This window comes from Ictidomys tridecemlineatus, chromosome 4, assembly GCF_052094955.1.
Source record: "Ictidomys tridecemlineatus isolate mIctTri1 chromosome 4, mIctTri1.hap1, whole genome shotgun sequence".
Taxonomy (NCBI): domain Eukaryota; kingdom Metazoa; phylum Chordata; class Mammalia; order Rodentia; family Sciuridae; genus Ictidomys; species Ictidomys tridecemlineatus.
In genome coordinates this window covers 2462467-2479609 of record NC_135480.1, presented here as the reverse complement: position 1 = coordinate 2479609, position 17143 = coordinate 2462467, and the positions used below count along the sequence as shown (strand labels likewise).

The 17143-nt window shown below is 41.4% G+C and overlaps 1 protein-coding gene across 1 annotated transcript in view; it reads right to left on the bottom strand.

Annotated features, from left to right (window-relative positions):
* The window catches only part of LOC144376939 (uncharacterized), a 255997-nt gene that overhangs the window by 111546 nt on the left and 127308 nt on the right, over nt 1-17143 (bottom strand). The window contains exon 10 of the mRNA XM_078045358.1: nt 535-16722. The gene's annotated coding sequence lies outside the window, so the exon portion shown is untranslated. The remainder of the gene's footprint in view (nt 1-534; nt 16723-17143) is intronic.

The following is a 17143-nucleotide window of genomic DNA, read 5'->3' as shown; positions in this document are numbered from 1 at the left end:
AAAGGCAGAGCATCAGAGAAATGCATTATAAGTAATATATAAATCATGTGTTTTCTGTTGAAGAAAAACAATTAGATAAATACATACTAATTAAACAATTAGACATATATGCTAATTATTTAATGAATTAACAACAATAAGTTATCCAAATCCCTAGAAAAATATGTATTAAACATAAGGGCATAACTTATAATTGTATTTAATTTATGCAACAATGTGTTTCTTATGATATTTTGATACATATTAATTTTTCTTGGATTAGTAGTGCATTGTTTTATATTTCTGCTGTAACATATTAAGATCCTTCTGTATACATTTACTTATGTCTTGTATTTCTATACTCAGGAATGAGAATGAGGATTCTTTGATTATCACAGGGACATTGCCGGCTTTTGTTTCTAAGACAAACAAATGCCTCCTCATAACCTTCAAAGTTAAAAGCAAAATATAAAAAAAGTTATGTATTTTTTATAATTGTTATCTCTGCAATTTTTCTTAATATTATAGCTATAAAGAAAAAAATTGGTAAGTTACCTTAGAAACTTTGAAAAAGTTAGGCTCAGGGATGCAATGTAGAAGCCTGTGGAATTAAATTTTGCCTGAAAAAGATCTTTCGTTAGAATTTAAAAGTGGATATTTTTTTAAAAATGCAGTCTCTGTGCAGCTCCTGGTAGCAGGGATGAAACAGGAAGTACAGGTTAGTGGTGGAAAGTGGGACCAGAAGTCCTGTCTGAGTGACAGTGAAAGGACCAATGGGAAGCCAGGAAAATACAGGAGGCAGAACCAGAAAACCAGCTTGGGCCTTCCAGGCTTCCTGTTGTTACCTTGGTGATGGAAACAGCAGGGACCAGCTGTTCCTGGTCTGGGGCAAAGGCTCCCTGAGCTTCCCTAGCCATTTGCATTCCATTTGATTTGTTTGTATTTTCTGCAGCTGGGGAGGGTCCTAGGGTGGGAAGCACCTTGCCTTGTCTCTGCTCCCTGTGCTTGCTGCAGCTGGTGTTCTTCTGTCTGTTGTATTTTCCCTTGCAGCATGTGGGACTTTAAAATGTGTGTTTTAACAGCAGATGCCAGTGTTACTATCAGATCTTAAGGCAGTCTGTGTTTGGCACCTAGTTCAGGTTCTTTAAGTGTTAAAAGCACTGCTGGTGGTGGGTCTAGTTACAGACCCCATTATAGAACAGTGGCTAAAGTCTTTTGATTCTGATGTGGTAGGTCAAGAATGTAGCAAAGAGGTTCAGTATAAACTGTCTGAGTATTCACAAAAACAATAGAAAAATAAAATTCACTTCTCTAAAGGTAAAGAATCCATGTAAGAAGTCTCATATTCCTTCTTTCCTTTTTCTCAGTCTCCAAGGGCAGACTTCTAGTACATAAGCACCCCACCAAAAAAAAATTACCTAATATTTCAAAATATAAAGATTCATAACAACAATCCAGAAAGGTCCACAGGAGCGCTTTTCCCATGGAAGAGGACTGAACAACATATCCCTTTAGTCGTCTTAACAATTCTTTACATTTATTTAGAGTGTCTAGAATTGTAAAAATTATTTTTACCCTTTCTAAAGGTAAAATATTCCCAAATATTAAAAGTATAATGATACAGATTTTTCTTCTGTCTAATTCACTTACTTTCTACAATTCAGCCCACAATAAGACCAAGTCATGAGCAATGGCACCACCATGCCAGACTATAATAATCTTTCAGATCCCTGTGGTGCATCAGGACTTAAAGGTGCATGCATTTGGAGTGGCTCCTCACAACATCCTGCACAGGTGATGGAATTTTGGTTTAATTTTGCATAAAGCAGTCTAGCTGTGAAATACAGCCAAGAAAAGAAGGCAGCAGAAAAACCACACTACACAGAAAGTAATTTTGAAAGCAGGTGTGGGATGGCTCTTTGGCCTTACAAATCAAGCTTCCACACTGGGAAGAGAGAGCCCAAAGTTGCTTTATTATATATGGAGAAAATTCAAAGATTTTCCATACAATATTCTTCTGCCAAAAAAGGTAGAAGGTGGGCTGTCCAGGCTCAGTGGGTCATACCTAATTCTGAAGCTACAAGAGCAGCCCGTTTAGCCAAGGTAAGACTGAAGATCACTTGCACTGCATAATTCATGAAGTGGGAGAAGCCACAAAATGACTTGCAATGCCCAACCAAAATTTCCCTGGCTCAAGGCCAAGTGAAGATACCAAATAACTCAGAAGTGGCTTCCCACATCCACCTCAAGATGACTTTACAACCTGTTCTTCCTAAATCAGACTTTTACCATGGACACCTTGACCCACCCTATCTCTAACAGGGGCCTCCAACTGCTTGTCCCACTACCATGATGTCCCCTATAACCTTGTAGCAACAAGAATGATCCTCCCACTTTTTCTTATAGCAGCAAGAAGTCCCTAGAATTAGATGGGGAAATAAAATAAAATTTTCAGTTAGTGTAGAGAGGTAATTAGGTCAGATTACAAAAAAATGGAGACCAGTTTTGGTCCAAAAAGTTGGAGACCACCTCTGGATTATTCAAATGTTCAGACCTCCAGAGCCCCTCCCCCATTCTAAGATAGCATACACCTGTTTCAAACATTTGTTAAATCTCTTAACAGGTTCAACCTGAAGCTTATAAGTTACTTGGAGAGAACAAACCCCAAGAGACCAATGATTTTCAACACCCATTCCAGACAGGAAACTATGTCTATAGCACAACGATGTCTCCTGAAAAATAAATTAAATAATAAATAAAAGAAGAAGAAGAAGAAAGATAGAAAAAAAGAGAAAAGAGCAAATAGCCCTTAGAGGCCCCAGTCATCCTCTAGCTATAAGAATAAAACATGTTGCTCATGTTTTGTCTATTACTCAGACTGTTTTATAAAGCCATAGCTATTACAATAACATACTTTGTCAGTCAAATTATTATATATGTTTGGCAATTACAACATCTTCCTGGATTCAGAAGGTAAATCAAGGGTTTGATTGTTGTTAGATAAAATTGGAATATTACGAACCAAACTACATGTTCCTTGATCAGACAAACTCCATTCTACCTTTAGACTCCATTTCAATAAGAAAAATTTGTTTCATGAGAAACTTCTGCCTCTACCACCTCCTGCCAACCACACATTGTTTGGCAAGCCATGGTGGTTGAAAAATGTTTTTCTTATTCTTCTACAGTGTATTATCAAGAATACAGTTGTAAGAAGCTCTCTTTTAGTTGATATTTCTCATTGGAAGTGTACTGTACCCTGAACTGGGTCATTCTGGCCCATATCCTACATTGCTATGGTTTTGAATTACTGGTAGATTTCAGGTTTTGGCTACAAAAGAGATATCCTACTTTCTGCAAGGGATTGAGATATGCAGAGGAAATGTGGTCAGTGGCCCTTGACCAGCCAATTAATAAATATCCATGTCTTCCTTCAAGCCTCGTCCAGTGATTTATCTAGAACATGCCACAACACCAGGCTCCACTATTCACTAAATCACTACCAGAGGCCATGAGCCTCATTAGTGATCTGGGAAAGCCCTGAATTCCAGTGATACACTGGGAAAAGCTCTGAATGTGCATTAACACCAGTGAAGGCCTGAATGCCAAGAGACATTTGTGAAGGCCTTTAAATCACACAAAATTATGAAAAGCATTTCAGTATCCCTGAAATTCTATGGACTACACTGAATCATAGCCAAATTCTAGAGATAGTCCTGAGAACTACTGATATACTATGGAAGGTAATGAGTCCAACTAAAGAATATGGGAAAGCCTTGAGTTTCACTGTTGAGCAGAAAAAAAAAAAAAAAAAACAAGAGAATCAGGGAAAGGTCCACAAACACATTTAGAGCTGGTGAATCTGAAAACCCCAGTGTCAAGATACTAAAGGCTTTTACTCTCACAGAAGAACTGGGGGAAATATGAGATGAAATCATATCTGAGACCTTAAAAAAAAAAAAACTAGACACTACTCTGAGGTCCTATAAGCCATTGAAGTGAACACTGAGCCAGACTGAGACTCTGGAGAAAGCTCTGAGCTTACACTAAGAAACATGGAGTAGCCCTGAGTACCACTGACAGAGTGGGCAGGCCCTGAGCAACACTATGATAATGTGAATATCCCTGAGTTTCAATGACACACTAGGCAAGGAACTAATCCCCATTGAGACACGAGTGACAGACAATATATTCCAAGAAATGGGGGAAAAATCTAAGCATTACTACATATTGTGAAGCATAATAAAATGTACTGAAAGATTAAGGTAGGCCTCAGACCTCACTATGATACTTGGAAAGGATCTAACACTGAATTAAACACCAAGAACACCACTGTGATGCTGGAAATGGCACTGAGCTCCACAGAGACACTGGAATATCCCTGGGATTCAGTAAAAACTTCTGAAAGGCCCTGAACCGAATGTTTTCATTGGGAAGATTCAGTGTCACTCTGATGCTGGAAGAAACACTGAATATCAACTGATTCTCTGAAAATAGCACTGAGACTATGGGGGAACTCTATAAAAAGAAGAAAAAAAGGAGACACTGTGGATGGCTCTGAAATCCATGGAGGTCTTGATAAGGCAATGAGACTTATTAAGACCCCAGGAAGAAACCTGAGCACAAGATGATCATGGGAATGATGCTCATCTGCACTTACATCCTGTGAAGGTCATGAGACCACAAAGACTCCTAGGAAGGCTGTGAATACATCTGTCAACCTAAGGAAGGCCTTTAGCATTCTTAAGACTCTGAAGAAATTTTAACACCACTGAGCAAACAGTGATCAAAACACTGAGACATTTATGGAGGCCATCAGCCTCTTCTAAGCATTGGCAATAATCTGGGCACCATGAAGAACATGTGGAGGTTTCTAAACATGACTGAAATTTGAAGAAAGGCCTTGAGCCCTCCTGAGACAAACAAAACAAATAAAAACAAAAGCCCCTGAGCTCCTCTGATATCATGGAGAAGGCCCTGAGTGTCAGGTAGACAATGGGGTAAACCCTGGTCATCAGTGTAACCTAGGAAAACTATAGCTTCACTGACTGCTTGGAAAGGCAATGCCACCAATATGACTGTGAAGGAGGCCCTGGGAACAACTGTGACCCTGGGAATGGAAATGAACTCCACTGAGTGCCTGGAAAAGGGGCTGAGATTTACTGACACTGAACCCAGTGTCAGTGGGGAAATATTTAAGCTGAGGTGAGACTCTGGAAAGAGCACTGAACATGACTGAGTCATTGCAAAATATTCTGACAAAAACTGAGAGTCCAGTAATGGTCATGAGTCCCACTGATGATTTGGGCAATGCTTTTGGCTCTGTGAAAATTTGGGGAACATCCTGAACCATATTGAGATTCTGGGAATGTTTGAGAGATTCACTGAATTCCGGCAGAATGGAAGGAGAACATTGAGACTCTTTGAGACCACCCTGAACATGACTGTGAGAATAGAGGCGACCATAAAACTTATTGAGATTCTGGGCAAGGACAGAGTCACAATCCATTGAATGCATATGAAAGGCCACGAGTCTCATACTGAGCTGGAGAAGCTCTAAATTCCAGTGATTCACTGGGAAAATCCCTGAATCCCATTTAGACACAGGTGCTGATATTTTCTGAGACCCTGGCAAAAATTCTGAACATGGTACCCTTGAGGAACTACCTAATTCCAGCTGACATGCTGGGAATAGCACTTAATATGACTGAGACACTGCAAAAGACCCTGAGAAACACTGAGAGCCTGGTAATAGCCATGAGGTACCCAGAGGCCCTAAGCAGGGCTTTTGGCTCTTTAAAAACCTAGAGGAACATTCTGAACCACACTGAGATGCTGGAAATTTCTGACATCACCCATGAATACCCAAGGAAAAGAACAACAACATTAAGTCTCTGGGAAAACACTCTGAGCATGACTGTGAAACTAGAGGAGACCATGAAACACACTGATGCCCTGGGCAAGGCGTCACACTCCACTGAATCAGCATGAAATGCTGTGAGGCTCGTTAGAGATCTGCAAAATCTTTCAATTCCAGTGATACACTGGGAAGAGTCCTGCACCCAAATTAGATACCCGTGAAGACCCTGAATGCCTAGAGACACTGCTCTGAGTCACACTGAATTTCAGTGTATCCTTAGTACTGTGGATGTTCTGTGGAAGGCACTGAGGACCACAAATGAGCATGAGGAAGCCATGAGCTTCATTGTTGATCTCAAAAAGCTCAGAGATTCAAGGAGACCCTGGGAAAGGTCCACAACTTTGTTATAGTTTTGGTGTAAGGTGTACTCCAAACCTTTACACATGAGACAATGCAAGAAGGTTCAGGGGAGAAATGATTGTGTCTTAAGAGCCTCAACATCCTCAGTGATTCAGTCCCCTCATTTGGATTAACTGAGTGGTCACTGAAGGCTGTTGAGGTGTGGCTGGAGGAGTTGGGACTTTTGAGGCATGGCTTTCTGATATATATATATATATATATATATATATTTATCTGGTGAATGGAGTAATCTTCTGCTTTCAGTTGGCCATGTGAGTTTGTTCCCTCTGCCACACTCTTTCACCTTTGTGACGAGGGGGCAAAATTGGGATGTATGGAGTTGAGGGGAGGAGTAAAGAATGCCCACTCTCTTCTGCCCCTTTCAGTGCTTATTCACTCAAATCACTCCACGCAATTTTATAGGTTTTTTAATCAAGAAAATGACAATCCTTAATTATAGGCATTGCAATAGACATAATCAATTCACAGCAAACAATTCTAGATTAATTAATTTACAGCAAACAATTTTAGATTAATTCTAAGCTCTGAAAAACACACTTAATCATGATAGTCTGACAGACATTTCCTCTGCAAGCATTAGGCTTTAAGTCCAGCAGATGCACTCTCACTCAGACCCAGTGATCAGGTCCAGAAGCAAGGTATGCTTTTCCTGGTGTGGAGTGGATGACCAATTGAGGAGAGGGTCATAGGGAGAAGTTGTGGCTCTCACCAAGGTCCAGATTAGGTGGTAGAGTTGGAGAGTGGTGAGGATTATGCAGAGGCTCAGGAAATGATGACAAGTGATGGGATGTCTGGTCCTCATCAGGCTCTCCAGCTTGAGTGCATCCTTGTTTCAGCTGCTAAATTCCTGTTCATTTGCTCTATTATTCATACAAAATTTTGGGGTTTTAACCACCTTTTCAATCCTTATGAGCTACCACCAGATTTCTCAGTGACATCATTTACCCTGTGGTCAGAAACATCTTGTCTGGTGGTCTCCACCCTGATGGTCTTGCTGTTTCCTCTTATCAGGACAGCCTTCTAGGGCTTCACTCATGTTTAATAAGCATTTTGAGCTTTTTGGATTTGGTAGGAGGAATTTTGCAATGTGTAGCAATGTAGATGGAAATGTTTTAGATTGGTATAAGCAGAGATTAATGGCTGATTCTGGTGGGAGCTCAGAAGACCAGAATGGTAACAGGACACTGGTCAGTGAAGACCAGGCTCAAGAGGATTTAGAAATGGAGGACTTTATTGAAATTTGGAGTTGAGACTATTCTTGTTATGTTCTGGATGAGAAGTGTCTGCATTTTGCCCAGGTCCTGAGACTTTCAGTGGGGCTGATTTTAGAAGCGGTGGACTATTTTTTTTTTTATTTGTAGATGAACACAATACATTTATTTTTTTAAATTTATTATTTATGTGGTGCTGAGGATTGAATCCAGTGCCTCACACATGCTAGGTGAGTGCTTTACCACTGAGCCATAATTCTAGCCCCAGAAGTGACTTCCTTATGTGGTAGAAGAAATGTCTAGGAAGCATAGCATTCAGGCCATGAGATAATTATTACTGGTTCCTTTTAGCAAAATTTATTGTCATATTCAGGAGCAGAGAGCAGAGAAGAAATATTTGGAAAAAGTTAACTTGAAAGTTCATAAAACTGAGGCTAAGGATGTTGCAGTTGTTAAAGTCATTACCAACACTACAAAAATGCTAAAGACTTTGAACAGAGACAATTAAAAAGATGGCTTAAGGGCTTCTTAAAATCTGGCAAGTCTACACTCCAAGCTCCTGGGAGTAAAGGTGAGAATTTTCTTAACAAGAAACCAGAGGGGAAACCTTCTTAAGCAAGAAGGCCTAGAGAGTGTTTTCTACAGGCTCCGCTCCATACATGCTCAGAGGCTGCTGAAGCCAGCATCCCTGGAAGCTTGGTTATTGCTCAACATGGTGGCAGTCCTTGGGACCAATCATGACATCCTCGTTCTGCATAAATGCATGGCTCCTAGAGTTAGGGATTTATGGAGGGTTCTTCCTTGATTTTAAAGGGAGACCTGGGGAACTAGACAAACTGCAACAGGATTAGAGTTTCTGTGGGCACCTGAGAAGTTAAAGTCTGCAGATATGAGGAGGAAACTGAAGCTGCAGTGGAGACAAACCCTCCTCATTAAGAAATGCCAGTAACATGGACATCATTCTTGGAAAGCTGCAGGAATTGAGCAGAGACAAGCCCACAGAACAACCACTTGGGCTACAAGCAACAAGGCCACAGGGGCAGGGATACACAAGACCTTTGGGAAGAACATCATGATGCCACGTGTTTCAGATGTGGACACAGAACTAGAGGACCTGTTTGACCAGCTGGAGTTTGGTCTTGCTCTGATCCTATCCCTTCTTTCTATGCCCCTAATTTTGTGAATGAAATGTTTACTTTGTACCCATTATATATTGGGTAATTGTAAATTGCTTTTAATCTTATGGAAGCTCACAATGAAAGATTGTATTGAGCCTCAGAGAAGACTTTGGACTTGAACTCTGAGCAGTCTTGGAACTGTTGAGACCATGGAGACTCTTGGGAATGGACAAAATGTACTTTGCATTGTGAGATGGTTGTGAGCTTTTGGGGGCCAGGTGTGGAATGTTATGTTTAGGATGTGGGGTGTCCCCCAAAAGCTCACTTGTGAGACAATGTAAAAGGTTCAGAGAAGAAACGATTCAGTCCTAAGAGCATTAATTCAATAAGTGAGTTAATTCCCTGATAGGAATTAACTGAGTGATAACTGAAGGCTGATAGGGTGTGACTGGAGAGATAGGACATTGGGGGCATTACTTTGGGGTATATATATATATATATATATATATATATATATATATATATATATATATATATTTATTTTCTTGTAGTTGTAGATAGACAGCATGTCTTTATTTTATTTATTTTTATGTGGTCTAAGTGTCAAACTCAGTACCTCATGTGTGCAAGGCAAGCACTCTGCCACTGAACTACAGCCCCAGCCTGGGGTATATATGTTATATCTCTTGAGTGGAGTTTCCTCTCTCTACTTCCTATTCTTCCTGTGAGCTGCTTCACTCTTCCATCATGATTTCCTGCTTTACCTAGAATCCTGAGAAATGGAGCCAGTCTTTTGTACACTAAGACCTCTAAAACTGTGGGCCTTCAAATAATCTTTTCCTCCTCCACAGTTGTTTTGTTCAGGTCCTTACATTAAACCAGCAAAAAGCTGACTAAAACAACTCAACTTCAATGCTAAAGAAGTCCCCAAACCCCACTGAGAAGCTGTTGAAGGCCTTTAGCCTCATGGAAGACACAGAGACAAAAAAACAAACAAACAAACAAAAAAAAAAAACTGAAAGACTCCCTGAGCCCCTGTAAGCCATTGGAGTAGGCACTGAGCCACACTGAGATCCTAGAGAAAGCCCTAAGCTCACACTAAAAAACGTGGTGACCCAAAATCCACTGACACTGCAGAAGGCCTGGAGCACCACAGTGACAATAGAAATCTCCCTGAGTTTTAATGTCACACTGGGCAAGAAATTATTTCTCACTGCGACACTGGTGAAGGCCATTCTTTCCAGAGGATACTCTGGAAGAATCTAAGTATCACTAGATAATGTGCAGAGTTCTTTAATCCACTGAATCAGTAGGGTAGGCCCTAGGCCTCACTAAGACTCTTGGGAAGGCCCTGACACACAGTCAAACTCTGGGCAAGATGCTGGACACCACTGTGATGCTGGGAATGACACTTAGCTGCATAGAGACCCTGGGCAAGGCCCTGAGATTTATTGAGAAATCCCTAAAGAGCCTGAACCCAGTTATTCCTTTGAGAAGATTCAGAGTCTTGCTCTGAGGCTGAAAGAAGCACTGAGCAAAACTGACACTCTGAGAATAGCACTGAGCCTCATGGAGAACATGTAAAAGATACTGAAGACAAAGAGGACTCTGAGGATGGCTCTGAAATCCATGAGCCCCAGGAGAAATCAATATGACCTATTGAAACTGTGTGAAGTCCCAGAGTGTAGTGGTGCGCCCTCCTCCACCAAATAACCTTAATTAAACTTCTACAGGTACCTTCAACATATGTGTTCTTATTAAGAGAATATCAGAAAAAAAAATTCTGCAAAAAAACCCCCAAATGTGGTTAGACTTTCTATTTCCTGTTACTCTGTCTTGTAAAAGCTAATTTTGGCAAAAGACTTTGTGAGGTTATTTCTGCTTTTGTGGTAAATCATATAACTTCTGACTCATCTAAAAAAGAAAAAAAGTGAGACAAAAGCTCTCTTTATGAACTCAAAGAAAAAAAAGATACTTTTAGGTAGACTCCAGCAAAAGTGGAAATCCAAGCCCCTCCTCCCAGTGGGTATAAAGTTCAAAGAGTTTCTAGACTCATGGTTCAGTGGAGGAAATTTTAGGATATAGCCACACTCTAAACCAGGTGTCACCAATAAACCTTCCTTCTGCTAATTCCTCAGGTGTGCAGCCTCATCTGTCCTGCATCATTTGGCAATCCACATGGGATGGAAATGTTGAAGTTGTGTCTTATCTCTGGAGTCTGGGATGTTGGAGGACATTGCTTCCCCTTAGCACACCACAGAGGCAACTCTACTGAAGGAGGAATGACTCACCTGACATCTCAGAGCTGCCACCTGAAGCACAACTGAACCCATGAGGAGAAGGATCCAGGAATAGGGAACGTGGAGCACCACCTGACCAAACAGGTAGGTCCCAGGTTCTTCAGTGGTGTCCCATCTGACTTCAACCAAGAGGCCCACGTAGGTGGGAGAGAGGCTTGTTCAACATCTGAGGGTCCTGAATAACCTCCCAAAGGAATTGGGGCCAAAAAGGATTCAGGGGAGCTGGGGATGTGGCTCAAGCGGTAGTGCACTCGAGTGGCAAGCGTGCGGCCCAGGTTCGATCCTCAGCACCACATACAAACAAGATGCTATGTCCGCCAAATACTAAAAAATTCTCTCTCTCTCCATTTCTCTCACTTACTCTCTGTTTAAAAACAAAAAAGGATTTAGGGAGTCACCTAATTAATCTCTGATTGGTGTCAGCAAACATAGGGGAAACTGTGACTTCCTTTGTTTTGTATAATATGGGAGTGTAAAATATTGCTCTGACAGTTGTCATGGCAAGATTGCAATAAATCACTGAGCTATCTTAAACAGGAGATGGAATATTTATTCATCAGCTGGTAGTCTGGATTTACCAGTGGATAGGCTAAGGGGAAAGATTGCAAGTTTATACTCTTCTACCCCTTCAAAGGTCAGAGTACAGCTTTATAGACCAAAACCACATTAATTATAAGAGGCTCTTGCTATGATTTAACTAAACAAACAACATGATATCTAAAACCATAAGCAGAAGGGGAAGAAAGTCAAATGACCCCATTTGAGTACCAGTTAACAAATAGTTATTAACATCTAGACAATATTTTTCTGACAGGATACACTGTCCAAAAAAAAATGGGAACCAAAAACATTTTACATTATATAAGAAAGAAAAAAAATTGTTTCTAAGCAGGGTGTGCTAAGCAGGATCAGGATGGCAGAGGCAGAATTTTCTCATGGGGGAAGCATTTCTTACATGACATGGAGTCTCAGGATAAATGCAGTGTGTTTGGTCATTGCTCATATAGCCTGGCCCATAACCTCATGTCTTTGTGAAAGTAAATAAGATGGACAAGGGAAGAATTCAGACCCAACCTGACTACAAAGTGAGTGCTGAGTCCCAATTCATGGTTCCATGGAACCTCATACAGTCTGTGGCAGAACTGCACCAACCAACATGTAGGTGGAAGCTCCAGGTTGGGGGTTGACATGGACCCACAAGGCTGAGAGGACCCTAAGTTCTAAGAGGAGAAAGGCTGGAGATGGATTAAGTGTTTCTTGTCAGAAGTGTGTGACACCAATGCAGGGTGGAATATGGAAGGCACACAAAGTAACTAAATCCTTTAAACCCCTTGGAATGTCTGTTGTGAAACCTTAAGAAAGATTTAGGAGAGACTATGGGGTGAAATTTACTCAACAGTTGTGTACTCTCAGTGAATTAGAATGGCCAAGCTTAGGTGCTTTCCACCAGAAGGATCTTCAATTAAAACTCTCATTGCTGAAGTCTTTTTAATAGTTGTTGGAACCCCTGGACACCCAGAATAGTTCCCTTGAATGTTGGAAAGAGACAATCTAGAAACACCTCCCTTGGTTGAGAGGCTGTCTAGATGGACAATCCAAATTGTTGTTAGCTCAGATTATACCAGTCTCTAAGACCCCCCAAAAGGCAACTAAGCAGAGAAAATCTGACAAAGAAAGGGAAGGACAAGAACCAATTTTATCCAGTGAGTCAGAAGATAACCCACCTCCTTACATGCCACTCTACCCGACATTGTCAAGACCATGGAGACAATGGGCAATGCCCCCAGCCCCCGCATTTCCAGAAACCACACAGTATGGCCCTTCAACACCAGCTCCTCCCTCCTCTATAAGGTCCTCAAGGCCAGAGGCTTCCCCAAGGAAAGATTCCTCCTCCACCTTGCAAGACCACCATGGGAACCCATCCTAAGACCAGAGCCACAACCAGCTGACACCTCTTAGATGCCCCTGTGAGACACTAGAGGACCTGCATATGTTGACCAGGAGGAAATCATCTGAGGGGCCTAAAGCATTTTTAAGTATCAGGTTTTCACCTCAAATTATCTCTAAAATTGAAAATATTATACCACCTCCTACACAGAGAAACCTCAGACAATCATTGATATGATGCGATTCATTATCCAGACTCACTAATATACCTGCAAGTTATGGTTTGGATGTGAGGTGTCTCCCAAAAGCTCACTTGCATTATTGTTAGATAATGCAAGAAGGTCCAGAGAAGAAAGTATTGGAGTATAACAGTGTTAATCCAATTAATTCTGAATCACCTAATTCAGATTAACTGAGTAATAACTAAAGTGGTAGGGTGTGGCTGGAAGGGGTGGAAATTGAGGTGTGGTTTCAGAAATATATTTGTATCTCACAAGTGGAATATCTCTCTCTGCTTATTGATCAATATGTGAGCTGCGTCCCTCTGCCATATTCTTCTGCTATGAGGTTCTGCGTCAACTGGAGCCCCAAGGAATGAACTCAGCCTTCTATGGAGTAAGACATCTGAAACTGTGAGCCCTCAAATAAACTTTTCTTGTTAAAAATTTTGTTCTGTTCAGATTTTTTAGTCACAGCAGCAAAATATCTGACTAAAACACTGGGGGAACTGCTGCCAGCTACTTCTTACTCCATTCAATACAGACGAGGGCAAATGTGTGACCCCTGTGCTTTAAAATGGCTAGAGAAACATGTCCCAGATGCACAAGGCAACATCCAAGTCTATGCCCAAGCCCAATTCCCAACACAGACTCAGGGTGGGACCCCAGAAAAGTTGAAGACCTCCAAATAATAAAGACATATCAACAACCCCTCATAGGAGGCTTCAAAGAAGGGGAAGGAGAGCCCTAATCATGAACAAGATGTCAGAAGTTCTCCAAAACCTGAAGAAAGCCTCAGCCAGTTCTATGTACAACCTTGTGAAGCCTCTGACTCTTCACTCCATGTGATCCTGAGGCACCAGACAACCAGCAGGTGGACAACACAATCGTTGTGGGACAGACCCAGAGTGACAGTCACCAAAACTACAGAACACTAGAGGGTTTTTCTGGGAAGATTGCCAGTGAGCTGTTTGAAGTGGCCACCACAGTGTTTGTCAATCAAGACCAAGAGACCCAGCAAGAAGCAGACTGAAGGATGAAGAAGATGGTTTCTCCTTGCAGCTGCCCTTACTACAGACCCAGGAGTCACCCAAAGGGGCTCCCACCAGGACAAAGCCAAAACAAATATTAGAATCAGGACCAGATGCAGGGCTGAAGGATGGTCTGGACCAACCTCCTCACCCGGAAACTAGACTAAACCAACGCAACCACTGCCATCTAGAGGGCCACTGGAAAAATGAATGCCCCACATGAAGAAAGTCAACTGGGATCTTGCTCCTCCTTAATAGGATGATACCAGCCCTACAAACGTGTCCCTCATCATGCTCAATGAGAAAGAAAACCCTATGATGCTTATGAGAACATTTTGTGGGATTTGAAGACTTGGGAAATTATGATGAGGACTAGGACTGACTGGGCTCCATCCCTTTGGGCACCCAGAATCCTATGGTCCCATCACTTATAGGGGAACAACCTATGAAAATTATGGTGGACACTGGGGCTCACCATTTGGTTGTGACCCATCCTGTGGGCCCACTTTCAAAGAAAGAGACCACAATTAAGATGGCCCCAGGAAACAAACTCATCATCCTTTCTGTTATCCCAGTATTTCAATTTAGCAGGCCATGGCTACTACATGGCCTGCTAAATTGAAATACTGGGATAACAACCAGAGAAGATGACTTAAAAGGAACACAGCATCATCTCACTGTCCTACTTAATGCTGGTTACAAAGTTTCAAAAAAAAAAAAAAAAGCTCAGATCTGTCAAGAAAAAGTCAAGTACCTTGGTTTCTGTTTGACTCAGAGTCAGTGGCAACTAGGTTACAAGAGGAAACAGGTGACCTGCTCAATTTTATTCTCTTCAACCTGCTGTCAAATCAGTGATCTTTGGTGCTGCTTAATTCTGCTGTGTATGGATCTCCAACTTTTCGATTATGGCAAAACCTCTCTATGAAGGAACACAAAGAAAAACACAGAATCTGCTATTTGGGAGAAGAACAAATCAAAAGGAATTTGAGGACACTAAAGAAGCACTCACCCATACACTTGGACTAGGTCTTCCTGACCTCACAAAGCCTTTCTTCCTGTATGTCCATGAATGGTATGGAATAGCTGTAGGAATTCTGACTCAAATGCTGGGAAAATGGTACATCCTGTGGCCTATCTCTCTAAACAGCTGGACTCTGTATGTAGCCCAATGCTGGCCACCTTGCTTATGGGCCCTTGCAGTAATGGCCCTTCTGGTGTTGGAAGCTAATAAACTGGCTATAAAACAAGAATTAGTGTCCATGTTCCTCATTGATTTTGACATTATAAGAGAACAAAGGCTAATATTGACTGAATAATGAAAGAATGGTCAGATTCCAGAGCATGTTATGTAAAAATCTACATAGCTATGTGTTAGTTAGATAAACTCTATACCCAGCAATTCTGCTGCCTATCAGAACAGGACAATCTGTTACAACTGCACTGATGTCATGAAGCATTGTCCAGCAGACCAGACCTGACAGACAAGGGCCTAAATAACCCTGATGCAGAATACTTCAGAGTTGAGAGCAGTTGGAGACAGCCCTGAGATTATGCTCAGAAACCTGTGGTAGCTCTGAGAACCAAGGACATAATGTGGAAAGTCTTGAGTACCACTGTGACAATAGGAATGTCCCAGAAATTCAATGACACACTGGCAAGACACTAATCCCCATTAAGTCAGTAATGAAGTCAATTAGTTATCTAGAATACTGTAGAAGAATTATAAGCATAACCAGATATTTTGAAGAGTCCATAAACCTGCTGAAATAGAAAAGAAGCCCCTATATAAAATCAAATTACTCTTGGGAAGGCCCTGATATAAAATCAAATCCTTGGGAAAATGCTGAACACAACTGTGATGCTGGAAATGGCACTCAGCTCCACAGAGAGTCTGGGCAATTCCCTGGGATTCAATGAGAATCTCTGAAAGATCTTAAAACTATTATTTGCTTGGGAAAGATTCAGAGACTAGTTCTGAGGCTAGGAGAAGCAGTGAGCATCACTGAGATCCCAAAAATAGCACTAAGCCTCATAGAGAAGGTGTTAAAAACCCTTAGAGAAGGGGACTCTGAGAATAGCTCTGAAACTCAGTGAGCCCCTAGAGAAACCAGTGGCATCTACTGAGAACCTCCAAGAAGTCCCGGAGTTCTTACAGACCTTGGGAATGGCTGTACTTCACTCAGAATCTGGAAAGGCAATGAGACCACTGAGATTTTGGGGAAGGCCATGCATACATCTGTCAACCTAAGGAAGACCCTGAGCCCCCTAATACTCTGAGTAGATTTTGAACACTATTGAGTCAACAGTGAATGAGTTAACCCCTCTGAGATTTTGTAGGATTTTAGCCTATTCTAAAACCTGGGCAATAATCTGAGCACCATGAAGACCATGAGGACCTTTCTCAACATGATTGAAATATTAGAGAAGTTCTTGGGTTCTCCTGATGCTGTTGGGTAAGTCCTGATCTTCTTAGATGCTGGGGTTGTCCATGAGATTTACTCATTTTGAGAAAATACCAAATATATAAATACCTTGAAGAAAAATCTTGACATCATGAAGGTTCAGTGGCAGGCACTATGCATGACTGTGAACCTGGCAATGTTGCTAAGCTCCATTGACTGTATAAGAAGGCAAAGAAACTAGTAAAACATTGAAGAACCTGGTGCACACATCTATGACACTGGGGAAGGTCCTGAGACTGTAAGGGAACAAAAGGAGAAGGAAGCAAGATGCAGAGGCAAAATGGCTGCTTGTCTAAGCAGCTGTCTTTATTTATACCATTAGCTTACATTAGCTCACTGCACCATTAGTACATTAGGTGTTCTGGTCGAGCATGCATTAGTTATTGTAATCATGTCTGGGAGAAACTGCAGAATGTTCCAGCTGTTGGAAACAAGACACCTCTTATTCTCCAGGAGTTTTCTCACAGAGACACTTGCTGTTTAGTACATTTCCACAGCACACACTTATAGCTTCTTGTTTTTTAGTTTGTGTGGCCTTTTGGATGGATGATGTTTGGGTTTATTTTCTGTTTTGTTTTGTTTTTCAATATTGGTGGAGGAAAAATTAGGGTAGGCTTCAACAACAACAAAAACAAAACAACAATCTCTGTAGACACT